Below are 17,642 nucleotides of genomic sequence, written 5' to 3' on the forward strand. Positions count from 1 at the left end.
ATCGCGAATTTTTCGTAGATCACGTGATCAATATCCGGGAAATTATCGAAAATCTCCGGAAAATCTCGTGATAAGATTCAAAGATTCACAAAGATTCAGGCTCAAGGTGTACGAGATTCAGGTTGCGTTGCTGACCCCTCGGTTGTAGTCCAGTCGCTGAGTCCAGTACTTCGATACATAGCACGCGCCTGTAACATTGGCAACGCATGGGCGTTTAAACGGGTGGCAACAGCCACGCTGAGGTCCCGCCATGTAGGGAGGTGTAGAGGGCTTGTTTCTAGTAATTAGCCATACATTTCCCATTTACAAGCAGCTGTCAACTCTGGTACAATAACGAGTTGTAGACTAAATAAGTTAGACGTCAAGAACCACTGGGTTCTTGACGTCTAACTATAATTTAGACAATCCTCGTTACGGTCGCGTGACTTATTATGTAACTTATGCGTGTCTATTGTCATAGATACGGCTACCCGACATGAATGCTCCGCTTTATCGTTCCCAGTGCTGTTATTTCGCTATCCAGTAATAGAGAGGAACTACTCATGTAACCAGTATCGATCGTAGTGAGCTATCAACCAGCGGATTTTGGGCGCGGCAGCAACTTGGTGAGTCGTGGAGTCTTACCGTTTCACATGAGCATCGAATTCTATCAAGGATTCGATGCGCTCCTGGTAGCCAGCTACAGTAGGTCATAATAAGGATGGACTATGTAAACCAGAATTTAAGCCGATTGTATGCTCGTTTAGGACTTCAGCAGCAAATACCTTATGTATCCAGTGGCAATGTTTTTTTAATGGAGAGCTCGAGATGGATATTGTATGTATATTGGGAATTTACTTCCCCAGTAAACGCCAGGTACCCATTGATGTTGCTGTGACAGCTCACCAGGTCCCCAACTGTATACAGCTGGAGCAATGTGAACAAAGTTTCTTGCTCAAGGAAACACTAAATTTGCAAACCCAGGAACCAAACCTGGAACCTTTCAATTACCAGGCTAGTGTTCTAGCCACTTGGCTATGCTGCCTCACTGTCCTTGTCCCAACTTAGTGGTCGTTGTGGAACTTTGGGTTCTGCGACCTCTCCCTGTGAGATCTATATAGTCCCAGGAGGATACTATAGTGCCTGAGTGGTGCACAGGCATCCCAGTGTTGGTTTTTTGGGTGGCAATATAGGTACAGCTGCCGGCTTAGGCTGTGTGTGTGGTGGACAAGAGTTCACTGAACACTCCATTCTGTTTTTGTTGTGTTGTTCACATGTGTGTCGTATAGCGCCAGGGGTCAGTCACTCAGAAAATCCTCAAAATTCAGCTATCTTAATAATGCATGTGCTGTTGACAACTGTTACTGTGTGCTATGACCATGTAAAGTGAACAACTAAATAGTGCAGTAAGCAAATTTCAATGGTGAGGTTTCCTTTTATATCTGAGGCTAATTGTTTGTAGGAAACCATGCCAAGGGGGCCATATTTACATGAAAGATCTCGCAATGGCTGTTGTTTTAGGTATGTGGAAAGTATCCAAAAAAAAGTAATCGTTTGACAAATTTCTGAACTTTGATCAACAAAATTTCACTGAGTGACAGACCTCTCAACCAACATCTCTAAATTGTGTAATGTTTAGGGATTTCAAGTGTTTGCTAGAATTTCAATAATATAAATCTTTATCTAGGTTTTACTTGGATTTCACACTTCTATTATTGCAGAAAATGGAGTAGATGCAGGTGTGCTTTGCACAGATCAGTTAATGGAACATCCATCAGTCATTTATCTAGCTAACTCCAAGCCATCCTGGACCTGGAAGCCTCACTGATTTTGTGTGATTCCAGAGTTCAGAATTTAAGATTTCTTTATGAGATTGTGTGTGAGAATCCCATGTCATTTCTGACTTTGAGGGTTGTGATGTTGCTGCTGTTTTATCTGATATGAATACTACTACTAGTGCTTGAATTCAATGAATGTAACACAGTCGTAATTACCTTGACTGCTATACACTAGGATGTGGGACCTACTGGCAAATGCTCCACAGGTGTACAGTGGAATCTCAGTTATCCAAACCTGTATGTCAAAATTGAATACTCTATTAGAGTAGCGAGTGTTCTATTAGAGAAGTTATTTTTCATACTTTGCAATTGACTAACATTGTGTAAAGAGATTTTGTACAAACTTCAGTTATCAGGTATCTGAGCTGCAGGTGGTGCCTAGGAGTTCAGATAACTAATATAATATGTGTCCATTGTTTATATCAGTTATTATAACAAAGTGAACTAGCTAGACTTAGTTTCCAGCACTTGAAGGAAATGTCTATTTTTGTGACAAAACACAAGGACGTCACTTGATATCCAGTGGATGGTATTTGCTGTGAGCTGCTACATTTATAGATATGCTCATCATTCCCTGTCTAAGCTTGAAGTCACGATACACTACTCTTTACCACCAACAGCTCCTTCATGTTGATAACATGCTCTGTTCCACTACACCTTTTATATCCCATTTTCACATACTTCGATGGCTAATGCCACATCTGAATTTGAGCTCATGCATATTTGCATAACACCACCATAACATTGAGCTTTCTTGTGCTGAATAGTAACTTGATGCTTCTCCTCATGGTACCACGACAAAACTCCAAAACCCAGCACAATGAAACAGCTTCAAACCATACTTTGGGTAAGTGGTACGCCTACACAAAACAAAGCATGACACTCTACTAATGGTTACGATTAATTCTTCATGTATTGTTCGGAAAAAAGCACTTTAGTGTCCTTGTTAAAACTCCAGAACTGCGAAAAGCCATGAAGCAGTGGGACTTATCTTGCGCTGGGTTAAAACTGACAGTGCGTTTCACTATTTTATTACGTCAGATACTCACCTTAGTAGTTGTACGTTCGTTTGAACTAAGCTTTACGTCTTTACTCAGTAATACCCTGCTACGGTACAAGGAATGAAGCAGCCTAGTGCGTTTAGCAACGGGTGAGAGGACGCGTTAACTGGATGACGAACCGTAACGAGGATTGTACGTGACGTCACTACAGGTTTAATAGGCGCGTTGCCAATCCTTTATTACGTGTATTATCTATGCTTTGACTACTCTACCAACTCCCACCATAGATTATCGTACTCCTGTTGACATAGGGGTCCAACACCAACGTACACAAGGGGAACGAACGTACACAACGTGGAGTCTATGGTTAGGGATTCTGGGAATCAAAGATCCACCACGCAGGAGGCTTTCCCGAGTCACGTGTATGCATACGAATTAACTTCGGATTTTTTCGTGTAATGAGTAAACAAAATGGAGCGTTCTACAGTGAGTTCTACAGTTATTTTTAAAACCATTAAACAAGCAGTATGTTTTATAGCAGGTACAGAGGCTTTCTGTAGTCTGTGGAGCAACTGATACCGAGGCTCGAGCTTTCTGTAGTCTGTGGATTTAGTGCAAGTGGAGTCCCGCCTGTCAGCGTAACATGCTGGCTGTGTTACTCTGTTTTTCTTTTGTCTTTTACAGTTGTCCAGCACGTGCCTTTCTTTGTGCTCCGGGGGGTGGTAGGCAAGGGCAGTCCATCAAGCCCGGGTTAGAAAAAAAAAAGCAATAATACCTAGGCTCGAGAAAATCTGATCGAGTTGCGAGTATTGTAATGCAATCTCGTTATGTACAGACTTGCTCAACCACAAAGTTACGTAATACAGGAAACTGGTTAATCACGTGATCACCGCACATTGCTGTTGTGGTCAACCACGTTTTCTCCGTAACAATGACGAGTGAGTGACTTTATAAAGGAGATAAACTGGTGACTGTTATGAATATGGAAAGCACCTTGATGGAAGGTACGGTAACTCACAACTAAATTTGCAGTGACTTGTGTATGCACACATTCATAGTGATGAGCGAGTGAGTCACTATTAATTTTTGTCTCGAGCTTGTAACTTATACTGAACATAATGTATGGCATTGCTATCAGGTGGTTACCAATGCGCCTGACAGTGTCATGCATATTTAAACTGTAAGCTCACTGGTTATGTATACGTGGGGCAAGGTCGAGGACAAGGTTGAGATTTGAACTATGATAAGCACGACTGAATCTCTGCTTTGTGCTGTTGCAGTTTCACCGTAAATTCTTACCGGTGAAACAACATAACCAAATGGTTAGGACAGTGGCTTATATGCCCCACGATGCTGGCCGGTTCATGCTGTTGCAGTTTCTTGCACTACTTACCATGACTATAACTGGTTATTATGGAACTTTGAGACAGTTTCTATCCGTGTTAACCTCCTGCAAGTTACTAGTCTTGTCCAAGGTGGATTTACCCGCACATACTCAATTGCTTAGGACACTTTCCCCAGCAGATTCAAGCCTAATAGAGCTCTATATGACATGCTTAATATAATGCTGCAGAAATGTTCATTTGATATCATTTCTCTTGTAATGCTGTGTATATACTCCCGGACACTAAACAAGACTATGGGACCAGCCATAATTGACGCAGTAAGATACATGAATTATAGTTTAGCTTTTTTCATTGTACCAGTAATAGACATGATGTCATGCACTCATCCAGTATTTTCTATAACACAAACTGAGTACGTATGCAACAAAATTTAATATTTTATCTTCAAATGTTTAGTAAAACACTTGTTCGTATTCTTCCTATTGTGTTGTGCGTATTGTCCAATCTTATATCAATTGCTTTATTTTACAGATTATTAAAACAAGATGCCACAGAACTTGCCAGCTTGAGCAATCTTAGTGTAAGTGTATTTTGTTTGTGATCTTACAATAGACCATATGCAATCTTGGGGGCATGGCTTTGTAGTATTGATGCAAGAATATTATAGAGATGGGCAATTATCCAATTATCATGATTATTTAGTTGGCAATCGTCTAATTTTCATTAACTAGTGATAATTAAAATTGGCAATTATCACATAATAATCGATCATCTTAAATATTTGCCGTTTAGTTGAATATTTTAGGGGTTTTGTTACAGTACAGTAGTTAAATCTATATTATAAGAGTGAAAAGCCGTCTGTCCGTCTGTCTGCATTCCATTTGATGTCACGCATTGTACTCTCGAACCGCTGCGCGTTTCGAAGTGTCTTTGGCGTCACGGAAGCGCTGATTATTGAGCTCAACAATGACGCTTTCGAAAAGTTCGTGCAAGCTATCGTTAGTCGTCTAGGGGCCGTTAAAGGCAGGTGTGTAGACTAAAATTCGCTTGAATTCTTTCTATAAACCGCATGCAAACCGCAAGTAAACACCTATCTCAGTCCATTTGTACAAGTCTTTATAAGACAAAAAGATTGCTTTAACAATGTGGTGAAGTAGATAGGTTAATGGTTTAGGTGCCTGTCTTACGTGCGCGAGGTTGTGGGTTCGAGTCCAGCTGGTGTTAATTTTTTTTTTTCGTTTTGGGCACCTTTTCAGTACACCTTTTTTTGCACTGTACTGCATGTGTTTTTGCCAACTGTACACACGTGATATTTCTAATTCAAATTCATTTGATGTGCTGTGTAATCATGCCCGAGCATGCCGCCTAAGCGAAAACGATCGTCTACTTTTTGTGCGTTTCAAGCAAAGAGACGCAAGCAGAACCAAAGATTGGATCCAGAGAAGAGACGGGAAGAAGCAGAACGACAAATACTGCGCCGCCAGGAGGCTTCAACTGGAGCTACCACCTCATCCAGTGCTAGGTGTGAACTGGACTCACAACAGAGACGACGACAACGTGACGCAGAAGCCCATCGTGTGGCCCGCCAGGATGAAGAAAGAAGATCACAGGAACGGATCCACGATGCAGCTGCCCGTCGACTTGCGCGTGCGGACCCGGCCACCAGAGAAGAACAGCAGCGTGATACAGCTGCCCGTCGACTTGCGCGTGAAGACCCAGTAACAAGGAGGGAAAAGCAACAACAAGATACAGCTTCCCATCAACAAGCTCGAGCTGATCCACTCTACAGAGCTCTGGAGCAGCAGGCTAACACAGCACGCAGACAACAGGTACGTGCAAGCACACACCCAAGCTTTAGGGGGCTTAACTATCAGCCACACAACTTCTTCAACACTACAGATGTAGGCACACTTAGTGTAGAATGCACACACTGCGGCGCATTAAAATTTCCCCAGGAGACCGAATCCCTTTGTTGCTTGAAGGGTAATGTCCAGTTAGAGGCATTTCCACAGCCCCAGTCATTCTTGAGACACCTGTATGAAGGTACAAACACAGCAGGTAAACATTTTCTAGCTATCATACGTAAGTATAATAGTGCATTTCAAATGACAAGCTTTGGCTGTAACGAGATAACTATGGCTGGCTTCAATCCTTCTTTTAGAGTACAGGGTCAAGTCTATCATCGTATAGGTAGTTTAGTTCCATCAACAGGTGAGTCTCCTAAATTTTCCCAAATTTATTTTATCGACAACCAGCAAACTGAAGTAGCTACAAGATGTGGGATAGTTGATGGGTTAAGGCTTGACATAGTTAGGGGTATTACTGAGCTTTTGCATGACGATAATCACTATGTTCAACTTATTAAGGTAGCTAAAGAAATATTTGAGCAGCATGATGAGCCAGCAAATATTAGGGTAGTGATTAATGAGAACAAACGGCCTGTAGGAGAGCATGCTAGGAGGTACAATAGCCCGATGTGTGACGAGGTAGGAGTGCTAATGCCTAATGATAATGTAAATAATAGGGACATAGTTTTGCACTATAGGGATGGGTCTTTGCAGCGCATTTCTGAACTTCATAGGGGGTATGATCCTTTACAGTATCCTTTACTCTTTTCTTATGGCACCGATGGATGGCGCATCAACCTAAAATTGGCTAATGGTAGGAAATTGACAGCCATGGTGTATTACCGCTGCCACATCATGGTCAGGCAGCAAGTGCCTGTATTGCTTAAGGCTAAAAAGCTTTTCCAGCAATTCCTGGTTGATGCCTACTTTAAGATTGAAACTGAGCGCTTACAGTTTCTCAGGCGTGAGCAAAAGGCACTACGTGCTGATTGCTACCAGGATTTGCGGGATGCAATGGTAGATGGGGATGGTGACCCCAGGAATGTTGGTCGTAGGGTGATCCTACCATCGTCATTTACTGGTGGACCACGCTACATGCATGAGCGTCAGCAGGATGCAATGACCTACGTTAGGAAGTATGGCCACCCCAACCTCTTTATCACCATGACCACCAATCCTAATTGGTCAGAGATTAGGAACAATCTACTACCAGGTCAAGAGCCTCTGGACCGTCCAGACTTGGTGGTCCTGAGCTGCATCAGATCGTGATTTCCAACATGGTACATGGGCCCTGTGGGAGCATCAACCCTGACTCACCCTGCATGGAAGATGGCCGCTGCAGTAAGAGCTACCCAAAGCAGTTCAAGGCTGATACCCAACTACGTGCAGACAGTTACCCACTGTACAGGAGGAGGAGCCCTGAGGATGGTGGACAAGTGGCTACCATTAATATGAGGGTGATGGGGTCTCGAGTTACTCAAGAGATTGACAACAGGTGGATTGTGCCTTACAACAAACTTCTGCTTCGTTCTTTAAACTGTCACTGTAATGTCGAGCTTTGCGTGTCCATCAAATCCATCAAGTATGTACTGAAATACATACACAAGGGTTGTGATCAGGCAACCTTTGCTCTGAGGTCTGATCAGGTGGATGAGATCTCAGACTTCCAGAATGCACGCTACATCAGCAGCAGTGAGGCTGCCTGGAGAATACTGGAGTTCCCCATACATGAAAGGTTCCCTCCTGTTGAACAGCTTGCTGTTCACTTGGAGAATGGCCAACGAGTGTATTTCACTGAGGAGACTGCAAGAGAACAGGCTTCTGGTGACCCTCCGAAGACTATGTTGACAGAGTTCTTTGTCCTCTGTCAATCTGATGATTTTGCCAGGACTCTGTTGTATGAAGAAGTGCCTCAGTACTACACGTGGAGCAGGAAGACTTGGAACAGGAGAAAACAGGGAAAGGATGTCGCTGACCATCCTGGAGTTAAGGAGGCTCAGGTTATAGGCAGAGTCTACACCATCAGTCCACGTCAGGGAGAATGCTTCTACCTTCGATTGCTGCTTCATCATGTTAGGGGACCCCAGTCTTTTGCTGACTTGAGAACTGTTGAGGGTGACCTCTGTAGTTCCTTTAGGGATGCATGTTTGAGGTTAGGTGTTCTTGAGGATGATAATCAGTACCACTTGGCTATGGAAGAGGCATCAGTCAGCAACTCACCTGCAAGTCTTCGCACCCTGTTTGCAGTGATCCTTAATTGGTGTGAACCATCCAACCCTCTGGAGATTTACGAGAACCACAAGGAAGCAATGGCAGAGGACTTCTTGCACCAGCAACGTACTCAACATAGGGATGATGACTGCGAGTTCAATGATGACATCTTCAATGTGGCTCTCAATGACTTGCAGGAAAAAGTTATTTCCATGGGAGGTAGGGAACTGTCTGAGTATGGGCTACCCCAGCCTCAGGCAGTGGATAGCGATAGGTTTGCACGTGTGTACCGTAGGGAGATTGACTATAATCGTGAAGAGCAACAGGCATACGTAAATCGTAATGTTCCATTGCTTACTGCTGACCAGCAAGATGTCTATGACACCTTTTGCTCCATGATAGATAGAGACGAGGGAGGCATGTTATTCTTGGATGCCCCTGGTGGAACTGGCAAAACTTTCTTGATCAATCTTATTCTAGCTAAACTTAGGTCTGTAGGTGACATAGCATTAGCTACTGCTTCTAGCGGAATAGCTGCTACTCTCTTGACTGGAGGACGTACCTTGCATAGCACCTTTAAGATCCCTTTGGACTTGCATGCATCGGACATCCCCATGTGCAACGTCAAGAAAGGAACTGCACTATGTAGGGTGATCATAGAGGCTAAAGCCATAGTAGTCGACGAAGCCCCCATGACCAATAGAGGTGCTTTTGAAGCTTTGGACCGTACCCTGAGGGATCTGACAGGGAATGATAATCCAATGGGAGGCAAGTGCATGCTACTGTGTGGTGACTTCAGGCAGATTCTACCTGTCATTCAAGGTGGCACTAGAGGTAACATTGTTGATGCTTGCCTCAAGCGATCTCATCTGTGGGACAGTATGGTGGTTAAACAACTACACACTAACATGAGAGTGCACCTGTGTGGGGATGTGGCAGCTGGACAATTCGCTGAAGAACTATTGGCCATTGGAGATGGGAAGTTTCCTATTGACACTCTACCTGATGTTGTCCAGCTACCTGACACCATGGGAACCTTTGTGGATAGCAAGGAGGAACTGGTTTCCAGGGTGTATCCAGATTTGCTCTCTAACTTTAGCGACTTGGCTTGGCTTGGCTTTCTGAACGCTGCATTCTTGCTCCTCTTAACAAGACCACTCATTCCATCAACATGACTCTGGTGGAGCAGTTACCTGGTGACTGCTGTGACTACAGGTCCTTGGACACCATACCTGATGAATCTCAGGCTGTTCACTTTCCAACAGAATTCTTGAACTCTTTAGAGGTATCTGGACTACCTCAGCATCTTCTCTTACTTAAAGTAGGCGCTCCTATTATTATTCTACGCTCTCTAGATCCTCCAAGGGTTACTAATGGCACTAGGTGTGTAGTTACTAAACTGTCGGCTAACACAGTAGAGGCCAAGATTTCTCACGGTAGATATGCAGGACACGATATTATAATACCACGCATTCCTCTCATTCCGAGTAACTCGGTTTTGCCTTTTGAATTTAGACGGCTTCAATTTCCAATTGCACTTTGCTTTGCCATGACCATTAACAAAAGCCAGGGCCAAACTTTTAAGGCTGTAGGATTAGATTTGATGGACGAAAGCTTCACACACGGCATGCTTTATGTGGCACTGTCTAGGGTAGGTTCAGCAGATAGATTGACACTTTTAGTTAGAGGGGATTGCAAAACACGTAATGTAGTCTATAGTGCGGTTTTTAGATAGGCAAACACATGCACTTTAGTTAGGTTTGTCTGCTGCTACTGCTGCTTTGTGATATTGTGGATCAGCACCTGTGGATGGTGGTAAGGAAGGTATTATGGTGAAAAAAAATGTATCAGATGGTTACTTTGTATATTTATGTATGTGTGAAACTATTTATCTTTTCTATTCTTTTGTCTTTATGCATATCCTGGATGGTTTGCTCGGAGGAGGGATGACTGCAGCTACACAGTGAAATGACACGGTCCCGTGGCAGACTGTTCTTCACAACGTGGGGCACGTTGTGAAAATGGGAGCTATTTATAGACTTTGCAGCAATGATTTGAACTCTTTCTACACATGCATACAAAGCAGAGTGGAGCATTTTTCGGTTTTTCCTGTGCAGCAAAACAAAAGAAAAGGCTGGCAGGTTTTTTCCATAAGCTGTCTTGGGCTGGATGACTCAAAATTTTTTGTTTTCATTTATTATTATTTCTTGCTAGCCCCCACTCTGTGCCCATGCTGTTATATTTTATAAAGCCGTTATATTTTGTCATAACAGAATCGTTGTAGTGCAGATTACAGTAATTCATGGTATGTTTGGTTGATGGTAGAATTTGAGCAACTTAAGTCACAAAATATTCCAATAAGAGTGCACTTCTCCACAATTATTGCATTCATGCAATCCTTACACCACATTGTTTCCTTAGTCTTTTATAAAGTATCTATAATAGTATATTACCAACTGTAATTTCATTTAATTTCCATGTCATTGTACATACTGCCCTGCACGATAGGGCAGGTACTACAGCTAGTGTACAATAATTGTGATAATGGCTCATGACAATAATCGTACGACAGAAATGTCAATACCCTCCCATCCCTAGAATACTAGTCAAACTTCTCAGATGTTCCCTTAAGGTATTTTATAGCTACACATACAGATTATTGTACACAAGTTAGTACTAATATAATTCCCTACCCCAGGAATTAATAAACCCAGGACCAAAGACCTGCAGGGATCCAGAAATTTTATATGTTTTCTAGTGTTTATGCATTCTATTGTATTAGATGCCTCTGCAAGTCACAGTGTCTCATTTTACATAGTCATAGCACTTCTGCACCATGCATCACATGACGTCTATCGTCAGGTCTGGACTGGCTACTCACTGGTTACAGCTGGCTTTCTGTATGACAAGTACACTAGTATTGCTTAACTGGAGAAATTTTGTGTAACAATTTTTCCAGGAAACATTTTCAGTGAAAGGGTGACTGCTGGCAAGAGCTGCTGGTTACACAAGCAGTTTGACAAAATTATAATAGCCTTGTGTGCTTCATGTGGTGCATGAGAAGTTAAACTTCTAGTATTTATTAATATTAATGGTGCGTATGGTACCTGGAGGTGTGAAAATGAGCACCCATCAGAATGGCCTATGCTAAGCAGTCCAAACCCTCTTTCAGTGTAGGCATTAAATGCTAGGGATTGTGTGAGGCACCATGATATAGAATAAGTGATCTGGCCATGCAAGATGGGATGCTGTGACTTGTAGAGGTAACAGGCATGAATGTGAAGTACCAATTGAGTTCTTCATTTCCAGGTCCACTGCTTATACCGCCTCATATTATTTACACATTACATATCACAATAATAATTATTATTGTTTAATTTATTGTTAGCATTTATATTCCAGGAAGTGAGAAGTCTGTGTGATAGATGATGATGGCCTATTAGTCAGTCCACTCGCTTCAGCACTGATAAGCCCCCTGCCTATATTATGATGAAGAGCCTTAGATGATCTGTAGATGTCCTTATACCAAGAAGCTTAAGACGGCAATCAATCTGCAGCAATTGGTGACTTAATTATGAATTAGCCAATTACGACATGAAACTGACAATTCCTTTGTAGCATATCTAAGTGTGTAATACATAATATGTTTATGTATAATGTACTGTAATGATACAATGCAAGGAGTGAAAAAACATAATGAAGTGTCCATTTATATGTTGGTATTATTCTTCACTTGTATTGTACAGAAGTGTTTGTGGAGCCATCTAGGGACTTGCAATCGTCATTTGCAACACATACTTGAATGTTGCAATAATATTTACACAGTCAGAAGTTTTGTGCTCCAAGTATGAAGCTTACACATCTGGTTGATGTACATGTACTGATAGTACATTTGATATGCTTGTCTCACCACTATTTCATTTATTGTGTTGCAAGCCTTGATTATTGCAAGTGCATCATTTTGAAAGAACCATTGCATCACAGCAGTGAGTGTTATGAAGATGATGTTGACTATAGAGCTGAAACAAACATTCTGTATACCAGTGCGTGGCAATGACCATAATACAACAAGACATTGAGATTGGGAAAATGGGCTGGAGCGCTGTAGCCTTGTGACCTGGCCCTTAATCTGTCATGTGAGATCACATGACCCTCCGAGATTGGGTCATGGTAAATGTGTACCCCAACATTTATGATAAAGCTCTGGCTGGTACATTTGGTGGTATGCCAATTTACCCAACACCAGATGCCCTATATGATCCCTCCTAACTGATATGCTACAATGCAGCCCATATCCTACTAACCAGCCGTAGTTTGGTACTATGGACCTTTGGTGGGATAAAAAGTTTACAGCACTGCAAACAATTAGTGATAATGCTGCTCCTTTACTGCCCGCTATAGCATAGAATGATCTAGAACAGGCAGGCTGCTACATATGGTACTACCCCAAACCTGTTGATACCTTCTAATGAATACCCCAATGCATATGATCAAGCTAACCCTACCGTTTAGATATTTACTGAATAGTGCATAGTGTTCAACGCTAGTTCCCATCTATTAATGTTATTATGGCCACCTTCAAGTTAACCTTCGATTAAACTTGTAATATGCAACAGGTCTGAACAAGTGATAAAAATATACACAACTCAATCGATATGACAAACAAAACTTAGTTACAGAATAAGTTAGAATACACACTATTATAAACCAATTGCATCGTGTGTGGTGTTTTCCCATAATCTCCAGAACACCTATATATCAAGATGACAATTGCTAATAATCATAGAAATAAAAGACCACTAAACACATTACAGAAATTGGACAATCAAATCAGCAAATGAAGCCAAAATCTCACTAGCCAAATCAACACTATTGCAGAACTTCCCAGAAGCATTTTAGGTCACTCTGAAACCACGCTAATTTTCCAGTGACATTGTAAGGCAGAAAAGTGACAATCTACATCATTCTTACAATAGCACTGAATGAACTAAGCAAATGACAATGCTCGATTGATGATTTGATATCCATATGGTACAGTATATACACAGCTGACAATAGACTTACCTCAGCAGTATGCACATGACTCCAATGAATAAACATTTGTGTGCCACTAGCACCCATTATAAGAGGAACATTCATCACTTGTGACAACAGTTGCTGGTCTTAACTAAAAATCAACACAATAAATTATGAAAGTGAATTTCACGAAGAGTGGAATGAAAGTTGTTGCAAAGCGATAGGATCAACTACCATCGAGTTATCAACCATTTTATAAAGGTATGTAAATGGTTTGTGTGTTTCCTTACTGAAAAGTTATTTTCACGACTAGTTTTGGCTTCACCATTAATTTTAGTGTTAGGGTAAAACCCTAGGTATCATTTTGATCCTTGCTACATCATGAGTAGAATGATATAAATTGCATAGCCATAGGAGGGACGAAAGCTTCGAAAGTTACAGCGCTTTGTGCAAAGCATGTGTATTTATTAAGTGTAAATCCAGTTTTCTGGATTATGCGGGTTTAAGGGTTAAGCTGTACAAACAGCAGTGTAGTAGCTAGCTAGGCATAACTTCTTTTAAAGCAAATCTGTAATGAAGCGTCCACAGAGATGGGCTCACATTGCTTGTTAAAGGGGACAGCCAGATCTTGTGCCCGGGTAATTCAGAAAGCTAGCTACACCCCGGTGTGTTTTGTAACATATCTCTACACAGTGACATAGCTAACAATGGCTATAGGCGAGGAAAAAAACTTGGACTATTTGCCAAATTCACCTATGTTTTACACTGCCTAAGTTATCTACTGTACGGTAGCTTTCAGACCTTCCCTTCTAGGATTGTGATGACCAACAGTTTAGGCCTTGCTTAAAGGGTGGTACAAATGTGAATGTATGTTGGTGGTGGGGTAGGGGGTTTAAATCAATCTCCTTACTGAGGACACTGTATTTGTTGTTATAGACTATGTGCAATCTAGAGCATAGTCTCATATATTCCTGAGAGCAAGAAATTCTATACTGGAAAAATTTTAAATGCTCATACTCTTGATGAAAGGAACATCCGAGAAGTTACTATAGTATTCTTTCAAGACATTCTGGTTACAGATTGCACACGATCAATACTACAAAGCCATGCCCCCAAGATTGCATATGGTCTATTGTAAGATCACAAACAAAATACACTTACACTAAGATTGCTCAAGCTGGCAAGTTCTGTGGCATCTTGTTTTAATAATCTGTAAAATAAAGCAATTGATATAAGATTGGACAATACGCACAACACAATAGGAAGAATACGAACAAGTGTTTTACTAAACATTTGAAGATAAAATATTAAATTTTGTTGCATACGTACTCAGTTTGTGTTATAGAAAATACTGGATGAGTGCATGACATCATGTCTATTACTGGTACAATGAAAAAAGCTAAACTATAATTCATGTATCTTACTGCGTCAATTATGGCCGGTCCCATAGTCTTGTTTAGTGTCCGGGGGTATATACACAGCATTACAAGAGAAATGATATCAAATGAACATTTCTGCAGCATTATATTAAGCATGTCATATAGAGCTCTATTAGGCTTGAATCTGCTGGGGAAAGTGTCCTAAGCACTTGAGTAGTATGTGCGGGCAAATCCACCTTGGACAAGACTAGTAACTTGCAGGAGGTTAACACGGATAGAAACTGTCTCAAAGTTCCATAATAACCAGTTATAGTCATGGTGGGTATTTTGCCCTACTACCTCAATCCACTAACAAGTCTTCTCAGGTGATCGGTGAACACTCCTGCAAAACCTCTATACAGCTATTAATCACACAATTAACAATAATAACGTGGGAAAAAACTGAGTTTAAGGCTGAATTAACTGTTTCACAGGAGTCCATTACAGGCTGTACACTGGTTCTTTTTACTACATTGTAGGTAGCTAGTTCAATATAGCAGAGCTGGCACCTATTCAGTTTCAGGCTATTGTACAGCAGCACACCACTCATCAGATAGTATCTCTCTGCCCACTGTTTGAGCATTTATTATTGATTTATTGTATTATTATCTTTTATATTAAGTAAACTAGTCATGTAGCTGCAGTCTCTCGTGATTCCCAGATTTGTGATTCATAAGCCCACTTCTTCACCATTTAGCTAGCTTTGTTCCAGAAACAATCCTTTTTTCCTTTTTCCCTTCTACAATCAGACTATGGAACACACTCCCCCCCTTTGTAATTCACTCCCCTACCTTAGATGAGTTTTGTACTAACCTGAACATTCATTATGATCACATCTGTGCACAACAATCTTTTTGATTTCTGCACAGTAACAAATATAAATATAATAATAACAAGACTGAAGGCTGGACCCGCTGTTGGAAAAGCAAATGAGTTTTAAAGACTTGAATATCAGCATAATGACTACCCCAAAAGCTGTTCATTGAGACATCCAACTTTAAACAAGAACCATGTGCATCCTGGACATTAGCAGTTCTCAGTTGGTATTGAAATGTTCCATCATTCAGTGGCTCAGTGTAAGTCAGTTCACTTCACAGCACACTTCAGTCAGCAGTTCAGCTGTGAAATGTTGTACATGATTGTGACATATATTGACCCCCTCATGAGAGCATGATCTACTGGGCGGAAAAGCGAGTCTCCTCAGGGAACTATTTCTTCATCATTTATGGTAACTCCTTACAGTCCAGATATTGTCATCCACGATGAAACATGCAATTTTGTGGCATTCCTTGAGTTAATTTGCCCCGGCTTTGGATTCCATGCATCATTTGGAAGCTGCAAGAATCATAAGCAATCTAAGGAGGAGCACCTTCAAATTCTGTCTGAGATATCATTTGGGAATTCCTCCACAATTGAGTTTAGTATATTGGGTCACTGCCTGCCATCTACATTAACATCGTTGCATAAAACTGTTCACTATATATTTCCACCAAACTATCTCAAAGTCTATATGTAGAGGAGACTACTTGATAAGGCAGCAGGATTTTCTGTCTCAGTTTCACAGAAGATTTTTGCTAGAAGCTGTTTGGAGTGGACGCATAATTAATTTATAGTTAATTGTATTTATATATAATTTCCTTGCCACGCCCACTTTTGACATGTTGTGGTTGCGTGTGCCCAAGGATGCACCACACTTGTATGTAATTTTGTTCATTTGTTTCATAAAAATTGTGGTTTCTCTCCCCAGTGCCACATGCATCATGAGAAAGTGTTTGAGATGAGCCATCCACAGCAAAAGTATCCCAAAAAGCAGTCTTCTAGAGGGAAAAGCCAAATACTTGCACAGGTAGAGGAGCAGTAAGCCACCCTTTTCCTGAGTACTTTAGGGTAGGGTTATCCAGAGTCGCCTTCAAATATGTACATGCTAATATCTCAACTAATGATCACTAAAACTTGGCACAATCCTTTGCAAGATTACTAAGATTGATGTTCTTGGGTCATTGGCTGCTGCTATTCTGACTTTTGTCCTCCACACTCCAGAAGTGGAGGCATTTTTTGTTTAGTTGATACTCTCAAGTAAAAGGACCCTCAGTGCTGTACCTGATGATATTCCTGTGTCCCCTGTACATCCGGATCTAGTAATCTTTGATGTTTTGGATGGTCCTGTTATGCTCTACATCCTTCTGGCATTGATGCTCATGGTTGGAGGAGACTGTGTTCTTCCTTTTGGATAAACTGTGCTCTGCCATAATAGCCTTGCTGGCATGGCATGTCAACTATATACCACGCTTGTTGATCTTGTCGTTATTTCTCATGGTCAAATGATGGCTCTGGATATAAGAGACCTCATTGGTGTGGGAAAAACTGTATAGGTGTACATTTGCTAAAACTGTGTTATCTGCAGTTTGCTGCTGGTTCCATGCAATTGTGCATGTATCTGGAAACAAAGCTGCTGTCCTGCATGCAATGAAGAAACCTTATTATGATGATGAAACTGCAGCTGATTACCGTAATACGTTATTGATAAATAATACTATTATACTATATAATGCCTTTAATTCTCTTAACACAGCAGTGGTATTTGTCCCGATTTTATAAAACATATATTATGTGTCACAACTGAAGTACTTATGCACCAGTTAAATTATTTCACAGAATTTCTTGTTCAGCGTACTAACTATTGCATGATTGAGTCACTGTGAAGCTGAGTAGAAGTTTGCAATGCCTTATTTTAATCATAAATATATAATGTGACATTATAAGGCTATTTCCCAAATTTGTACAATAACATTTTAAAGCCTTTTGCACTTGGTGTCTCATGATCACCTTGTAGACAGTTTTGATATTACCAGGGGCAGTTCTAGGGTTTTTTTTTGTGAGGTCACATTCAGATTGAGATGCTCTAATAGAGCACTGAGTCAACCACAAAGTAGATTATATATATGTACAGATCTACTTATCTTGCTGTAGAAACTGCTACTGCTAT

General features: G+C 41.1%; 2 long non-coding RNA genes across 2 annotated transcripts; one reads left to right on the forward strand and one right to left on the reverse strand.

The window, feature by feature from the left end:
* The first annotated feature begins 3,272 nt into the window (after window positions 1-3,272).
* LOC136254310 (uncharacterized) lies at window positions 3,273-11,934 on the forward strand. The gene is made up of 4 exons (XR_010700430.1): window positions 3,273-3,304; window positions 3,357-3,822; window positions 4,696-4,744; window positions 11,625-11,934. It is a non-coding gene; the product is annotated as an uncharacterized lncRNA (long non-coding RNA).
* On the reverse strand, window positions 11,533-14,844 carry LOC136254311 (uncharacterized). Its single transcript, XR_010700431.1, has 3 exons — window positions 13,287-14,844; window positions 12,133-12,973; window positions 11,533-12,084 (listed from the first exon to the last, which is right to left on the reverse strand). It is a non-coding gene; the product is annotated as an uncharacterized lncRNA (long non-coding RNA).
* Between the last annotated feature and the right edge of the window lie 2,798 nt (window positions 14,845-17,642).

Source organism: Dysidea avara, chromosome 4, assembly GCF_963678975.1.
Source record: "Dysidea avara chromosome 4, odDysAvar1.4, whole genome shotgun sequence".
Taxonomy (NCBI): domain Eukaryota; kingdom Metazoa; phylum Porifera; class Demospongiae; order Dictyoceratida; family Dysideidae; genus Dysidea; species Dysidea avara.